At 36.2% G+C, this 13,122-nt stretch overlaps 1 protein-coding gene across 3 annotated transcripts in view; it reads left to right on the forward strand.

Annotated features, from left to right (window-relative positions):
* Nucleotides 1-13,122, forward strand: part of ATXN1 (ataxin 1) — a 654,648-nt gene that overhangs the window by 316,567 nt on the left and 324,959 nt on the right. For all 3 annotated transcript variants that reach the window (XM_051970650.1, XM_051970648.1, XM_051970649.1), the window contains exon 7: nucleotides 2,175-2,299. The gene's annotated coding sequence lies outside the window, so the exon portion shown is untranslated. The remainder of the gene's footprint in view (nucleotides 1-2,174; nucleotides 2,300-13,122) is intronic.

The following is a 13,122-nucleotide window of genomic DNA, read 5'->3' on the forward strand; positions in this document are numbered from 1 at the left end:
ATTTTTCGTGTGAAAAATATATTGCTGTTCAGAATTTTTCTTTATAATGGGCAGGTCAATTCACAACTCCATCTACTGGTGAATTATTGTCATTGGTGAAGCAGATAAAAAAATAATCCCTGCCCTTAAGGAGCATAAGCAGAAAAGAAGTGGATGAAAGAACTAGATTATCTGGAAAGACTTGAAAATATGGACAGAAAGAAAATGAAGTGATACTGAGTGAATTTGAGCAGAATCAGGAAAACATTGTACACAGCGACAGAAGCATTGTATATAGATGAACCATTTTGATAGACTTTGCTCTTCTCAGCAGTATTGTGATCTAAAACAATTCTAAAAGACTCGTGATGAAAAATGCTGTGATGTCCAGAGAAAAAACTGTGGAGTCTGAATGCAAATTTAAACATATTATTTTCACTTTTTTTTTCTTTCCGGTGGTTTTTACCTTTTATTCTGATTCTTATTTCACAACATGACCAGTGTGGAAATGTGTTTAATATGACTGAACATTTATAATTTAGATTGCTTGTTGTCTTGGGAAGGTGAGGTTAAAGAGGGAGAAAGGAAGAAAAAAATGGAACTCAAATTCACATAAAAAATAAATGTTGAAAACTATCTTTACATGTAATTGGGAAAAATAAAATACTATTGAGTGAGAGGAAAAAAGAAAAAGAAAAAAAGACTAAGTTATACCTCTAGACATTACCTTCACCTCAGGTGTATTTTTTAAATTCTTTATTTGTAATTACATTTGCCAATGCCTTTTGTCAGGTCTAAAGTTGGAGTATAATTCACTTTTGCTTTCAATGTGTCAATTTCAGGCATAAGATTTGAGTGTAATTCATTCTTGTTTTTGATGAGCTAAGTGGCAACTTGTCTCTCTAGCAAATATTAGCAAGCCCCTAGTGATGACACAGCAACTCCCACCTGTGTCCTCTGCAAGCTTGTTATCTTAGAAAAAGAAATAATGAATGTCAGCGTTGGTGATTGGGCTTGCAAGGGGGGCAGTGGCAAAGGGAAGGACCCTAAGCTGAGCACTTAAAATTCCATGTTTTTCAGAGTCCCTAAACCCCAAAACCACTAATGTGAGTTCCTTCACCTCAAGTATGCCTCTCAAGGGCACGCAAGTCAAAATAACTTGATAGTATTGGCTCAGAAAGAGCTATTCCTGGCTGCACTTTAAAAGAAAAGAGAAATATCAGAAATTCAGGCGTGCAAAACACTTATGATTAGGACATGAGTAGGTCTTTTCTGTAAAAATAAAATAAAGTCCAGGCTTCCTTGAGAAATGGCCTTGCTGTGACACTTTTCAGTATGTGTAAGTGTTATTCTTAGTGGGTGGATATGGAGGACAGCCAAGTGGAAAATTTCACAGCACCATAGACACATACCATGAACACAACACAGCAGACTGACAATATCAGCCACTCACAGAGTATATTCCAAGTAATGAGGCACTACCAAGCACTTCATTTGCCTCATCCCTCCCTCTACACATCCATGCCCTCCTCCCTTGCTGTTTTCCCCACCCCAGTCTCTATTCTTTTTTTTCTTTGTCTTCTTCTCTTAAACTCAGAATTCCTCAGTATCTCCTCCAATCCCCACTCTCTAGAAAAAAAAAAAATGCAGCATTGCTGATGGGGAAGATGTTTGGGTGCTAGAGAGATAATGATTCTTGGTGCTGAGCCATCCTTGCTTTTTATATTCTGGCACAGTCTTCAATAAAAAGCTTATGACCACTAATAATTGCTTGGTATTTACATAGGGGCTTTCTTCTCAGGAAATGAGAATATATTTTACAAACATGATCTTCTTAATACCCCCAATAGCCCAGAGAGGTTTAGAAGGTACAAAAGATAATTGCCTCATTTCACTCTACTTCACACAGTAAAACTAAGTGGTCAGGTGGCAGATTATAAGACTATCCTGCAAACTCATCTTGAAGTGAGGCCTTCCAGAGGGATCTACCAGAATCCTCAATCCACTGGCCTTATAGCAGATTGAATTCATTTAGAATCTTAGAATCTTAACTTTTTTTAAAAAATCAATGAAGATTGGACACCAGTGAAATATATTTAACCTAGCTAATAAGGGAAAATATAACTGCTCAGTTCATAAATAATTTGATATTCCTCTTTTTGATTTTTTCTTTCTTTCTATTCACTTCAAATTAGGATTTTTCTCACTTTCTTATGAAAGAGAAAAAGCACCTGAACCTATGAGCAATCCAGTAACTTCTGAAAAATCTCCGTGGTGAAGAATAAGCCAGGACAACCTGCAAAAGAACACAGTCAATGTTGTAAGTTAACAGCCTTAGTATGGCATCTGTAGTAACATGATTTGCCAAATATTCTGAATCACTGGATTTGACTGAGTCAGGAGGAAGGGCTGGTACTATTACTTATTATCACTTAATTTCTTTGATTATAAATGGAGGGAAGAGATTGTTTACATTTGCAATTTATTATCTTTTCTCTTAACTTTTCTTGGGCAATATTTACTATCGATGTATGAAGTGAAAGGGGATGCAATACAAAGTCTTCCCATGTTTCAAACAGACCCATAATTTCTATTGCTCTTATTAAAGTACTTTATAGTGGCTTTCAAAAATCAGGCTGTTGAAGAGTTATCCCAGAGCAATTAATGAGAAAAGAAAAAGAATAATAGGTCTCAGGCTGGCATTGAATAGCCAAGATTTCTTGCAAAATGCATTTTTATTTGTGAGGCTTCAGTGGATTTAAATAGGCTTGTGACTTTTGCTAAACTGAAGGCATGAAAATATGACTGTTTTGTTATTGTTTCTTTGGTTCAGATTTGGCATACTTTGGACAGTCTTATCAAGTCACTGGATTGGGATTTTAAGATTAGTTAAATAGTTCCTGTGTGTCAATACGTAGCTAATTTTCATAAAAAACTTTTAATTTGAGTACTGAGGGGATTGAAGAGGACTGCCCTAGTTGAGCCACATGAGGCCTAGAAGTAGCTTACTATTAGCTATTGTTATATCCTGGAAGGGTATACTCAAGAGCTCTGATGTACTTTGTTGAAATGTGTAAAGAAATTTAGAGAAAAATGTTCACCATTAAAATAAACTACTCAATAGATACCAAAAAAAAAAAAATTATTCAGGGCTAGGAATGAGAATTCACATATTACAATGTCAGGAAAAACTTAGGAATACTTAGAAATCATCCTGGAGTGATTGCAACTTCCCATGCTTTCTTATCCTTACTGATATTTTTTTGTAAATACTTCACAAAGTATATATGCTTTTTAAAACACCGGAGAATTTCCTCTAGTTCAGCATCCTCTTAGCCTTTTTGTTTTTTGAGAGGTGGGATGGGTGAGCAATCTGGTGAAATTAGACTAGTTTCTAGGTAGCACAGTGGATGAAATGTCAAACCTACAGTCAGTATGTTGAATCAATTCAAATCTAGCCTCAAACTCTTACTAGTGTGTGACTCTTGACATGTCACTTAACTTTCTTTGTCCCATCTTTGTCATCTGTAAAATGAACTGGTGAAGAAAATGGTAAATCACCCCAGTATCTTTGCCAAGAAAACCCTTGCAAAGGATGATGAAGAGACAGACATGATTGAAAGCTACTAAACAATAACAACAACAAAGAAACCCAAGGAATCTTAGAATAATATTTTAAATGCATAAAGGAAAATACACATGATTGTAAAAAAATAATGTTGAAATATAATTATCAAAAAAAATTGTGAAATTCACAGACTCCAGGTTAAAGACTCCTATTTTAATACCTTCTGAGTTCCACTACACTACTTGGGCTATCTGTTATTGATATTGCACTATAGTGTTTACAAAGTGCTTTTCCTAACACTAATCCTATAAAATAAATAAAGCAAATATATTGTTTTCATTCTTCACATGAAAAAATAAATACAGGTATAGCTTACTTTCTTTTCTTATCTGTTATTTTATCCAACCATTGCTAATTTAACCTATTTCATGCTTTTAGCTTACTTTAAGCTATGAGCAAGAATTTATCAACAGCAAATAGTAATAGCAGTTAACATTTGAATAGTACCTGAAGGTTTAAAAGTACTTTGCATACATTATCTCTCTTGGTCTTTACAATAACTGCATGAATTTCAGGCTATAGTCATCCCATTTTGCAGATCAAGAAACTGCAACTGAGAGACTAAGCCAAGATGTCAGAGAGAAGCGAGGAAGTTGTCTGAGCTCTCCCAAGTTCCTCTTAGAAACAATGTTAAATCAAGCTCCTAAAATCATTCTAGAGTCACAGAATATACAAAAAGATGGAGAGAAACAATTTTTCAGCACAGAATAATTTAGAAAGACTTCAGAAATGGTCTGTCTTGGGTAAAAGGAGAATGTAAGCCACCACAAGCGGTATACAAGCAAGCCAGCAGGAAGCTCTTAGCTATATCATAAATCAGCAACCAGTGCCCCAAATGGAAAAAGAAGTTCAAAAGCTAACTGAAGAAAAATCATTCCTTAAAAATTAGAATTGGGAAAGTTGAAACTAATGACTCTATGAGACATCAAGAATCAAACAAAATCAAAAGAATGAAAAAAAATAGAAGAAAATGTAAATAAATGTAAAAAGTTGGAAAAACTACAGACCTGGAAAAAGAGGATTTAAGAATTATCAGATTACCTGAAGCCATGATCAGTAAAAAGACCCTTGACAGCATTTTTCAAGAAATGATCAAGGAAAGTTTCCCAGATGTCCTAGAATCAAACAGGAAAGTCATTGAAATAATCCATCAATTGCCTCCAGAAATAGATCCTCAGATGAAACCTCCAAAGAATGTTGTAACCAAATTTTAGAACTAATAGGTCAAGAAGAAAATATTGCAAACAGTCAGAAAGAAATAATTCATATGTCAAAGAGCCACAGTCAGGATTATACAGGATTTAATTTATATGATCAGAGGACATGATATTCCAGAAGTCAGGAGAGCTTGGATTATAACAAAGAATCAACTACCTCACAAAATTGAGTATAATATTTCAGAAGAAAAGATTCAATGAAATAGGGGACTTTCAAACTTTCCTGAGAAAAAGACTAGAACTAAACAGAAAATTTGATCTTCAAATTTAAAACTCAAGAGAAGTATATAAAGATAAATAGGAAAGGAAAAAAAAAACCCTATAATGTTGAATAAGTTAAACTATTTACATCCCTAAATTGGACGCAACTTTTAAGAACTATTTCCCTATTACAGCATTAGAAGGAGTATCCTTAGAAAATGTGGGTATAAGTTGACTTAATTGTGATGGGGTGAAAAAAATCATACTAAGAGAAGAGGACAGAGGAAGGTAGGAAGGGATAAATTATATTCTATGAAGAGGTGTAAAAGACCTATTACAATAGAGGGAAAAAAAGGAGAGGTAAGCGTTGTTTGAACCTTACTCTCTTCGAAGTTGGACTCAAAGATGGAATAACACACATTTTCCATTGAGAAGATAAATCTATCTTGCTTATCAGGGAAATAAAAAGGGAAAAGAAAAAGAATAAAAGAGAGGAAGCTGATAGATGGAATGGCATATTGGGGGAGGCAGTAGTCAGAAGCAAAATACTAATGAGAGGGGGGAGAGAGAGAGAGAGAGAGAGACAGACAGACAGACTGACAGACAGAAAAATGACAAAGACAGACAGACAGACAGACAGAGACTGAGAGAGAGAGAGAGAGAGAGAGAGAGAGAGAGAGAGAGAGAGAGCGTGTGTGAAAGGAAAGAGAAAGTTTCTAAAAGATTGAGGGAAGTACACAGTTAGTAATCATAACTCTGAATGTAAATAGAATGAATTCTCCCATAAAACAAAAGTGAATAGCAGTGTAGATTAAAAAAAAACACAATACTCCAATGTGTTTACAAGAAACACATTTGGAGTAGAGGCACATACACAGAGTAAAGGTATAATGCTGGAACAGAATATATTATGCTTCAGCTAAGATCCAGCCTTTTATTCGGTATACTTCAAAGATTCCTCAATGTAGAAGTTGCTACATACCTACAAGAATTTTGCTAGATGCTTATGGTACTATTGCAAAAAAAGAGATAATTCCTGTCATTAAGTTTGTTTGAATTCATCAAATATCTTCCCATTACTCTTTGGGTCACTTGTAATTTCAGTTCTTCTGAGACTATGTTTTCTATGATTAGCAACCATCAAGTATCACCAAGAGAACACTAAGGCTAAAGGGATGCATTATTGCAATCATAAACAATGTGGAATCATTGAAAACACTGCACATTTTCCAAGATTCATTCCTGCTAGAGCTCCTTCTATCTGTCAAATCTGTTCCTAGATCTTGATCCTTCTCCTATATATTTATATTAATACACATATATATTTATATATTAGCATATATATATATATAGTTACACAGAGTGTATATTTATGTGTGTAGCTATATATGTATATACCAACAGGATGGACTCATTTAGTCCATTAGCAAGTATGGTTTATATGCCACAGATAACAACAGTCTTATCTGAGACTCACTGGTAATAAACACTTCTCAAGTGTGTGTAAAAAGTTAATGCATCATGCAAACTAGCTAATTTATTGGCAGAAAATAACCTATGCCCTTGGGGAATTGGTTCAAAGAAAGTCATAATGATACTTGAATATTTTTAATTGTGAGATGTTTCCAGAGTCAAGCAATAGTTAAGAATTATCCACCATCAGATTTTAAAGGGCATTTTCACTCCTCATTTAGCAAGTAGGAAGAAGATTTATTTTATATTGTACTATATTATCTTCAGGTTAACTTTTGGTATTCAATTTGCTTTTTTGTTTCATCATTCTTTTACATCATTTATATGATGCCCTTTCAAACATCTGGCATAAGGAAGAGTTTTCAAAGTTACATACTATAAACTTTCAGATGCCACAACACAGGCTTAAAGTAATTTTAAAATACTTTTATAAACTGAATAAGTCAAGAAAGACAGTACAAAGGGCCAAATTCCAGTGAACGCCCTCATTACTGAGGAGCCAGGCTTTCTTTGTCAAACTGCACTTTTCTTGGGGGTTTGCTCTGCTTTTTTAGTAAATTTGGAAATTACTAATCTTTCATAATCTTTGTGCATTTTTATGATATTGAGATCATATTTTCCCTTTGTTTCAGTACAATGATCTCCCTGAAGTCAGTTCTTGTATGTCATTACAGTTGAAAAGCCAGTGATGAAAATGTGTATTTGCTTAGAAGAAGAAAAGTAGTTGGTATGTGGTGGCTTAAATAATTATCCCTTCACTCACTGTGGGTTATGTTTCCATCTTCAGAGCTCCTTGTAGACAATAACTCAATCAAAATGAATTGGGAGTATTCTTTTACTAATCCTTATTTTCCACCTTGAACACCTGCCTAGTACACAGCAGGCTTAGCTCACAGAAGGCCAAAGCTGAGAATTTAGGATTTTCCTTTTAGGAAAGAGATTCAGCTGAAATTTGGCAAGTTGATGTAGAAGAAATGTTGGAGTTGAAATTGGGAAACCTGGGTTTTGTCTCAGTTCTGCCACTGAGGAACTTTGGGTGCCCTATCCATAACATTATCCCTTTAGGCTTTTATCTGTAAAATGAGCAGTTTGAACTAGATTATCCCTAAAACCCTATCTCCAATATTCTGTGATTCTATAACAAGGCAATACAGCTCAGATCCGGAGTCTGTTTGCTATATTACTCAAAAGGAGTAGGTTTTTCATAACATTTATTCTCAGTCACACTAAAAACTCAGGGTTTTATCCTGTCATAAAAAAGTAGAAGTAAATTACTCCCTAGCAGTTAAAAGATCATCTTGGTCTTCTATCAAAGCACCAAGGTGCCATTTAGTAAACTACCTTACCCTGCTAATCCATGGTTATTAATTTTCTTTTTTCATAAGTGAATAGTTTTTAGTAAAAATAACTCTTAATGGATCCAAGTTTTGAGTCCTTTTTGGAATGTGAAATCTGTGACACTTTTGAAATTAATTGGTTCAAAAGTTACTCCAGATTCCCAGAATGTTCCAAGTGATATTTTAGAAGATGTCAATTGTAGAAGCAAAGGGTTAGCCAGGGGTTTTCCCTGAACTTTCTTTTCATGTTTTCAAATAAGTAAAACTTGCCATGTCCACAGATGGTATGTGTATGTGACTAGGCTTCTTCTATGCAGGCCTCCGCCACACCAGGAAGAGATATCCTGAAAGGAAAAAGTAAGCAATATCAGAACTGGTTCATGAAAAAACCTTGACCATCAGCCAAGGTGGAATATTTGAAGCATTTTGTCTTAGTGGTAGTAATATAGTAAAGCACAATTGGACAGTTAATTCATCTTCCTTCCAGAGATAAAATGCTGAAGATACATAATATATGTAGTTAAATGAAGGGCTAGATTTTCTTTTAAAGTGATTTTCAGTAGAGAATCCCAGGTGGCTGCTTTGTTTCTATAAAAAATTATGTTATAACTTGATTTCCTCTCCTTTTTTATTTCAGTGACTTACATTGTTAGATGTTTGAGAGAAACCTGGCTGGTCACCCTTGGTGCCTTTTTTTCCTTGTAATCAAATCATTTCATCACCATTTACATAGACATTCATTCCCAAAGTAGGAGCTGACTCTAATGTATTTTCTCTGCCTAGAAACTCACTGTTTATTGAATAACGTAATTTTTGTTCTATTTATATTTGGACAATACATGTTCTTGGAATAAAAGGACTGTATGCTGGTACAAATTTAGTCCTTCCAGTGCCTTTGCAGTGTGGAAGGAAGAGGTCAAAAATGCTTTCTCAGAAAGGAATTATCTTGTATTGTTTTTAGAGGTGAGAGAATTAAACCAGTGCACTCCCCTGTCTAATACAAATAGACACCTACAAACACAGAGAAGTGTAGGAGATACCCTAGGTGCTTGTGTGGATTTGTTATATTTTACAACCCAGAATTCTAGATTTCAAGTTGGAAAGGAACTTAGAGGCTATTGAATTTGACTCCATCATTTTGAAATGAGAAAGCTGGGGACCAGAGAGATTGAGTAATTTATCGAAGATTAATTAGCTGAGGCAGGTTTGATTCCAGTTTTTCCTACCTCCAGATCCATTCCCCTGATTGCTAACCTTTGCCACTTGTGCTACCAATTTTTTTTATGGTGTGAGTTAAGAAAGATCAAGAAAGTGAGAGCCAGAAGGAAAGAAGAATGATTCTTGACAATGCAGTAGAAAGACAATTGGATTTTTCTAGTAGCTAAACTTCTTTGAGACGTCTACTTCACAGTGGATAGAGCACTGGGCAATTTCACCTGTGCAAAATTTGCATGATATTATTTAACATGTATTGGTCAACCTGCCATCTGGGGGAGAGGAGAGGGGGAAGGAGGGGAAAAATTGGAACAAAAGGTTTGGCAATTGTCAATGCTGTAAAATTACCCATGCATATAACTTATAAATAAAAAGCTATAATAAAAAATATTGCATGATAATACTAGAACTCCCAACTTCCAAAGTTGTTGTGAGGCTCATGGCACACTTTGCCCAAGGCCTGGTACGTAGTTAGAAGTAGATAAATGTTATATAAATGCTATATAAGTGTTAGCTACTCTTAGTTGTTGTTATTTGAATTTCCACCTCTCTAATTTTATTTTTTCTCATTGACATTCTGCCCTGATGCTGACCATCTTCCCTCACTTCCTTTAAGCTCTTTTTCTAGCACCTCGGTCTTTGGCAAGGACTCTTAGTGAACAGCTCCTTCTGGGAGTTGATGTCAGAGCTGCTTCCTGAATTGGCTGGCAGGGCTCAGCCCGTACCCGGCACGCCCTTTCCCCCCCACCTCTTCACCTTCTCCAAAGGCCAGGCCTCCCCAAGCACAATGGCACTGGCAACATCAATGAAGGGAGGAGAAAAACAACCCTGAACACCCACAAGTTCTGAAAGGAAATGTTAATGAACCTCCTATTAGTGGTGTTTTGAGGTTGCCCCAAAGCTCCCCAGGGCTGTTCTAGTCCTTGAGGCGGGATTGCCACATGGGTGGAAGTGATGCTCCGATGTGTACTTGAGCAAAGATGAGCTATTTTAAAATCCAGTTAGAGAGTCGATGGAAAATTTTGACAATCCGTTTGAAGTTCTGAATGAGTTGGTTTGCAAGCTGCCTTTACCTCCTGTGTACTAATAGCTTCAGGGCCACATGCCTTTTTTCTATCAGAAACCATGTGGTCACTGACAGATAAAACTGGAACTTGCAGCTCTTTGAAAATAATGCCCTCCCCTGCAGATATTTTATATATTCACATGAAAAAGGTCACAGAAAGAACACAGAACCCTAGAAAAGTCGTTACCTCCAAGCTCTGATTACTATAGCATTACAAAGTAAGTAGTGGATGGGAGCCATACCCTGTAACTAAAACTGCCTTTCCCTAATGATATATCTCTAAAATGGTTTTAGTGCAAGTCATACTTCACTAGTACCTTAGTTGTTCCTGGTACCTTCTTCACCCTGGAGAGACATTGGGATGCAAACATTCAGCAAGTTGAGGAGGTTCAATAATTATCATGTTTTGCCATCTCAACTTGTTGAGATACTTTTTTCCTTGCTTGCTATGTAATCAGTTTTGAAGGAATACAAAACTCCAAATAGTTCTTAAGTAACTCCCACAATAGGTCTGAATGCTTCTACTTTAGTTGTGGGTAAACTGAGGCACAAAGCAATAACCTTTATTCTTTTTAACAGTTTCTCCTTTGGAACATTGTCTACAACTGTGTACTTGAAAAGAGAAATAAACAATTTCAAGTCAACAATTCTTGTGACTGAAAAATATTTCGTTTGCTTCCTGAGAAATATTTAGCAAAATATAACATTTCTATACCAGTTCTGAATTTTGCTAATAAATTATTGATGAGATAATTTACTATATATATATATATATTCTTGGCCTGAAAGAGCTAGGGTATATATTTTCCCACATTGAAAGTTAAAATTTACTCATTGTCAGAAATCAAATGACTCTATTGCATAATTTAAAAAAAAATTTCAATTAGGAGAGACCCCCTACTCACTTTTTCCTAATAGATAACAAAGCTTTCTGCCTGAGACTAAAATGGGAGTGTTGTTAGGTTTCTGGGAGTTTTTAACCATTTTTTCTATTTTCATAATATTGTTTGTGTTCCTTATAAATAATTGTTTGAACAGCACATCAGTATTCTTCCTGAGCATGTTATAGTAATCTAAAACATGGATTACATACAAAAGATCATCTTCCTCCTATTCTGAGAACTTCCAAAATTAATTGTTCTTAAAATCTTTATTCAAGTAATTAAGTGGCACGGTAGAGAGAGCACCAGGCTTGGAGTCAGGAAAACCTGAGGTAAAATGTGGCCTTGGATACTGATGTAGCTGTGTGATTTGGGGCAAGTCACTTTACCTGTTTGCCTCAGTTTTTCCATTTGTAACATGAGCTGAAGAAGGAGATGGCAAAGCACCCCATCCTGTTTTCCCATCTGAAGGATGCTTCTCATCTAATCCTCTACCCAATTTCCTCTTCAGATACTTTCCTTTCTGTCCAGATTCGTCATATTAACTTTCTGCTCGTGCCTCCCAATTTATCTACTAGTTCTCAAGACTTTACCCACTTGGCACCTAATACAGTCTTCTCATTATTCCGGCATTATTTGCCACTTGGGTAACCTGGGCAAGCCCTTTTTGGACATTTCTTCAATGGTTCTTCACATCAACAGCTTGTGACATCAAGCATGTGAGTGTCAGGATGCTGGTTTCTTGCATGTCTGGAAATGTACAGACCTTCTCTGTTGAAGTTGTTTTGTTTTTTTAAATTTCTATTAAATTATTCTTTAACTCATTTTTCTTTTCTCTCAAAGCTTTGTAGCTTCCAAAGAAAGGAAAAGTTGTAATTTCTCCTGGGGGAAAATTCAAGGCTTTGACAGGCAATCTTGATGCCTGGGGCAACTACGAGTTGCTGCTGTGGTGAGCATTGTTGAACAAAGAAATTTGGGCAAAAAACTCTTTCTCTTCCCTTACCACTGGGAACCTTAGTTCCTCAGTCACCTTTGCCTTTTCTTCTTTGTCTTCCAAAGAGAGGGATTTGCAAGTTTAACACTCTAGAAAGAGGATGGCTGTATCTGAACAAATAGGTGTATTTTTTGGCAACCTTAGCTGCTCCTTTTTTCTTTTCATTGGTCATATAGTATAACATTTTCCCACATGAAAGCATTTTTTTTTTTTTAAGGAAAAGGAGAAGCATTTTCTTTTTGGTGTTTGTTGTTTTATATGGGAGGGACGGGTTCTCCAAGATGACTATTTGAGACTCACAAATTCAGGGCATATTCTCTGTGTCAACTTACCTCTTTTCTTCTTAAAATCTGTCAGTTTCTGAGGATTTCAGCTTTTTAATCCCATTTAGCCTCTACCTCAAACTCAAGGACAGTATATTAAGGCTCTAGATTATTTGGTGAGGTGAGAGGTGACTGACTGCAGGGTAAAGTTTGGGTAGCTGCTTCTAGAGGGCTTGATTAACAGATCCCTCATATCTTGGTAGTATCATCAGAATTTGCAATTTGCTGATGTATTCCTGTGTTCCACTGGTGACACCATTAACACCTAGCAACGTGCTGACACACCTCTAAGGACAAGTGAAGGGGTAACAGAGGCATTAAGAGTTCTCAGGAGGGTCAGAAAGAAGGTAAGAGTTAGACTCTTTCACAAGAGGATTTTCCATTTCCTTAAGCTGGGCAGGCTTCCAGGAAGAGAAGTAGGTATCTTGAGAGTGTCATTTACTGTGACTCATGGCCCATCGAGCCCTACTGGTTGCAATATCATCCCATGGAGAATAACAAAGGCATTCATGTCTATTCCAGGTTTGTTAGCTGCCTGTAGAATTCAGTAATGGTCGGGCAGGATGTTACGTGATCTCAGAAAATGAGATGGTATCAATTTTTTTCTTGTGAACAAGACTCATGTTTCTGGTTGTTAATCAGCACTGGCATTCAGAGTAATGGACACGGATGGATGTTTGGAAGGCATCTCGGGGCATGGAGGTCAAGAGTAGGGAGAGCTGAATTACTACAGTTGCTTTTGGCTCCTTTTCCTGTTGACAAACTTGAGCTGGGAGTAGACCCTTATAAGTGGAGGAGCTGCAGTTTC

Source organism: Antechinus flavipes, chromosome 1 (assembly GCF_016432865.1).
Source record: "Antechinus flavipes isolate AdamAnt ecotype Samford, QLD, Australia chromosome 1, AdamAnt_v2, whole genome shotgun sequence".
Taxonomy (NCBI): Eukaryota; Metazoa; Chordata; class Mammalia; order Dasyuromorphia; family Dasyuridae; genus Antechinus; species Antechinus flavipes.